The sequence below is a fragment of the Limulus polyphemus genome, unplaced genomic scaffold, assembly GCF_000517525.1.
Source record: "Limulus polyphemus unplaced genomic scaffold, Limulus_polyphemus-2.1.2 Scaffold591, whole genome shotgun sequence".
Classification (NCBI taxonomy): domain Eukaryota; kingdom Metazoa; phylum Arthropoda; class Merostomata; order Xiphosura; family Limulidae; genus Limulus; species Limulus polyphemus.
This window is the reverse complement of record NW_013666201.1, coordinates 70,474-75,273: the sequence shown is the minus strand read 5'-3', so window position 1 is coordinate 75,273 and position 4,800 is coordinate 70,474. Positions and strand designations below refer to the sequence as shown.

General features: G+C 31.8%; 1 long non-coding RNA gene across 2 annotated transcripts in view; it reads right to left on the bottom strand.

Annotated features, from left to right (window-relative positions):
* Positions 1 to 4,800, bottom strand: part of LOC106459316 — a 23,331-nt gene that overhangs the window by 2,548 nt on the left and 15,983 nt on the right. For both annotated transcript variants that reach the window (XR_001290824.2, XR_002610551.1), the window contains exon 5: positions 2,730 to 2,799. This is a non-coding gene — a long non-coding RNA (uncharacterized LOC106459316). The remainder of the gene's footprint in view (positions 1 to 2,729; positions 2,800 to 4,800) is intronic.

Here is a 4,800-nt window from a genome sequence, read left to right as displayed (position 1 = left end):
TGCTGGTGAGTATCATATCACACTGGCCTGGCATGGCCAGGTGGTTAAGGCACTTGACAATCTGCGGGTCGCGGGTTCGAATCCCCGTCCCACCAAACATGCTCGCCCTTTCAGCCGTGGGGGCGTTATAATGTCACGGTCAATCCCACTATTCGTTGGTAAAAGTGTTAAAAATGCTGGTGAGTATCATATCACAATAAATCCATCCAAAAACAAACTCAAGAATTAGAAAAAAGAAAAGAGAGACCTAATAGTTTTATATCTCTTTCAGCCTACACTACAAATCATAATAACTACAATTTTCAAAAAAGTATACCTTATTTCCAAACAAAATGTATAACTTCCACTACTCTTGTTGCAATTATCACTTGAATACTGTAGGATACAGATTTATTGCATTGATTTATATATATATATACAGTTCATAGATACCTATAGTACATATACAGTCCTTAGATTCAAGCATTATACGTATACAGTCCACATATTAATAGAGTAAGTCTTTAGGTTCGTATATGCACATACATATATCCGTATAGCCCCTATATTCATAAAGTTTTTCTCTAAAATTTATGTATCAACCTTAAAGATTTGGAATGGTAGTTTTCTTGAAATGCTGTAGTTTATTGGAAATAAAAATTTATAAAACATGGAAGGTTAGTCAAATGAACCAAGTAATATGAATAAACATGTTTATACCAGTATTCACACACTTATATATACAAGTCTTCATATAATATAACCAAAAAATATATAAAATGATAAATCCTGATGTACAACTAAACAAAACTGGGACAATAAAGTACATGGCAAATTCATTTTCATTTCAAAATCATACAATTTTTCTTACATCTAAGATAGTCAAAAATGTTTATATTTTTAGAATTTAGAATTAATTTCAAAACAGGTACTTACCTCTAAAAGACTGATTAACTTTCCTTGTTGAGTTTGAACTCATGCTGTCAACAACCACATGACTCAAAGTTCTGAATGTCCTTGTCGCAATGCATGGAAAAAAAATTGGAACAGCCAAAAGTGGATGAGGATGAAACTGGATAAACAATAAGTTGAAGAATCTGATAAACCCAAGGGTTCCATAAGTGAACAAAAATATCCTAAACACCTTTAAATGAGTGAAAAGAGGGGCCACTCAAAAATAAAGCCATTGTATGGTTTGAGAAGGCCCACTACACTTGTTTCTATGTTCTACAAACTGAAAGGAGCAAAAGTAATAAAAATAACAAGAAGCAGAAGTAGATGGATGAGAATTAGTAGAAAAATAAGTTGGTAATGCAGGAGCACAGCTAGTACTAAACAGACATCTAAGAATAGGACAATGGCAAAAGTAATGCATGAAGCCAAAACCCTAATCAGAGCCTGCTGATGAATTTCTAGTGATTGAGAAAACCTTTCACAAGAAAAACCAGCAAAAATAAAAAGGTGCAAGAAAGGGGTCCTTTGAATATCAGCATAAAAAGGAGGAAGGAAGCAAATCCTCTAAAAATAGCTCACCAAGTTAAAAGATCAAAAAGAACAATCAAGCCATCTATCTGGTAACCAAGACCAAGTCAGTAATAGCTGTAGAAGGAGAAACATGTCAAGTAATCATTTGCTCCTGAGAAAATGAATCAGGAGATTTACAATAGCTCACAGGTAAATCACTGTGCTGATTCTTAAAATTTGCATAATAATATAGCATATTAGGTAGGTACCAGAAGATTGGAAAATGGCTAATGTTACTCCTCTTTTGAAAGGACTTGATAAAACATTATCCCAGCAATTATATAAATGATAAAAACAGAACATGGTTTCCTGGAGAAGTCTGCAGGAATAAAGCTTTAAAAGCAGCAAATGGATTTTGATCACTGATAGAAGCATTAGATAAGGCATTAACTGCAGTATTAAACTCAGAATTGACATGAACTGCAGGATCCATAGAGATAAAAATAGCACATGTGAACAGCATTACCGTCAACAAAATAATCTGAATTATGGTGGGAAAGTAGAACTTATGCAAGATCTCCCAGTGCATGTGCAATAAATCATGTGTAAGGCAAGAGAGTGGAAAATTATCGGTAAGTTACACATTCTCAGCATTGTGTCAAGGATCACATGGTTGTTGACAGCATGAGAGTAAACTCAAAGAGGAAAGGCTTTCAGTATTTAAGAGGTAAACCTACATGGCTTAAATTACTTATTTAAACAAATATGAAGAAAGATCATTCTTATGAAATACATAAGATGATGACAAGTGTCTATTTTGATCTCTCTTTTTCTTAACTGATGATGCAATACATCAATATAACTATATATTTTACTACAAAGATTTCATAAATAAAAAGTAACAATTAGTTATTGAGATATGTATTTCATGCACTTCCCATTACTGAAAATAAAAATGAGAAAGTCCTTTATGGGAAAATAACCTTTTTTCACAATTTTCACAAACAATTTTAAATGATTAATATTAGTTAGAATTGTTAGAGCAACAATTTCATCAATGGAATTTTGGTACATCTATGACTTCAAAAAGATTATATAATGATACAAAAGTGTAGTTTTATTAAAGAATACGTAAATGTTCACACTTCTCAAGAGAGTATACAATCAGTGTACAATGGATGGACCATCTAGTTTTATTATTGTACTTTTTTTCTTCAAAAATCATACACAATTTGATTATTATTTTATCTTGTATGTTTGACAAAAGTAATAATTTTATCTCTTACCACTTCTCTCTCTTTCTATCTCCTAACTGTTGAGTTGCAAGAACCTTGGTACAGGCTGAAATCTTATATTCTTTCCAGATGATATATCAAATAAAAATAAAGCATTTTTCTTATTAAAACAATTACAACCACATAGCTTTGAAAAATTTCAATCATAACTTCTGGTGGTTAGAGAAATACAGGAGATGCTACAAATTAGAGCTGGGTGAGTAATGGAATTTGATAAGTCATCAGGCCCATTAATCGATTACTTTCAACTAACAGATTCTTCTTGCACGAGACTTTAATAGTTGGAACAATAAAAAAATACCAACTTTAATTATCTGATTATTTTCATAACAGAAATTGTAATTTTGATTAATTGATTATCTTATGTCACAGTGATTGATGCTTATAGATAACTGAATAATCACCCAGCTATAAAATCAATAATTATTTTTCAATTTTAAAAGCTGAAAACCTTTCATGATATTGGTTATTATATATAATAATAATAACACTAAAATGCTAATTACTTGTTAATATTATCAGGTTTTCTTTCAAGTGATTAAAGCATTCAATTTCCACAGCTTTATAAATGTATATCAATAAACAAATTTCATACTAAGTTTTAACTTCTTAATTTAAAAAAAAAAAAAGTACCAAAAAAACATCAATCATTATTTTTAATGTTGTGACCATGCGTAAGCTCCTAGTTCTTTACTTCCTAATTTACTAGCTTCTAGCCACTGCAATTTTTCACCAATATGAAACACAAGCTACACATTACTACAAGCAAGAACCTAAAATTTGAGCCTGGTGAGTGTAAAACACGTAAATAAAAAGAAACCTATCATTCTATAGGTATTTGAAGAACTTGTAGCAATCCGCCGCAATTTAATTCTTCGTATTGTTATCTGATACTGGGCGGCTTGTACATAATTGAATAATTAGAGTTTTTTAAACATTTGTTTAACAACAAGTTAAAGCTTGGAATGGTCTATTCTTTGATTGGGGTGTGTGTCTATGAGCCAGACTAGTTTAGGATAATTCCACTCCTCATCAGTGACCCTGGACACTACCACCAATGAAATATCAAACCAAACCAGCCCCCAGTACAACGCTAGAATCCGGGTTTCGATACCCGTGGTGGGCAGAGCACAGATAGCCCAATGTGTAGCTTTGTGCTTAACTTCAAACAAACAAACAAACCAAACCAAGCCTTCATACTAGTGAGGTATCGAAAATCAAACTGGTGTATTTACGTGTTTTACACTCACCAAAAAGAAACCTATCATTCTATAGGATTTTTCTTTTTTGTGAATGTAAAACACTTAAATACACCAGTTCGATACCTTAGTGAACCTTCCAGTTTTATTATAAGATAATGTTTAATTCATAATCATGTATTACTATCCTCAACTGAATTACGTATGAATATTTAAAATAAGTTTGTATATTTAGAACTTAAAAACACACCAAGGAAATTCCTTCGTTCTAAGATTAATATATAATTATCTTATAATAAAACATTCTGAACTATTATTTAACTATTAAATGCTATGTTATCGTTCGAATTTTGCCTTTTGTTGTTAAAATATTAATATGTTGTTTTTTTTTCCTTCATCAGTGTGTGTGTGAAGGCGATATTACTGGTGATAGTTGTGAAAAAATGCCTGGGAAATGTTGGTTATCATACTGCTTTATCAAAGACTGCGACAGAGGAGGCGCACTTCAGTGCTACTGTCACCCACGGTTGTATGGCATGAGTGTTTCAAGTACGATAACTCCATATTGCTAAGTTTCCATTAAGATTTATTTAGCTTTATCATATCGGTTATTATTGTTAACATGGAAAAAATAGCATTTTTATAGCGAAACTAAAGAAGTTAAAGAATCACATATTTTTGGTTTTCAAAGTCGTTCATTCTCAAACACCTGACCGTTACCTTTATAATGGACAGTGACCCCAAGAGGACACACAAAATTGCAGTATTTCAAAATGTATCCGATATATTAATGCCGCAACTAAGCAATATTCACTTCAGCCTTGAAAACAAAAGGCTTTGAAAAAATCTTAAATTTTGCAATT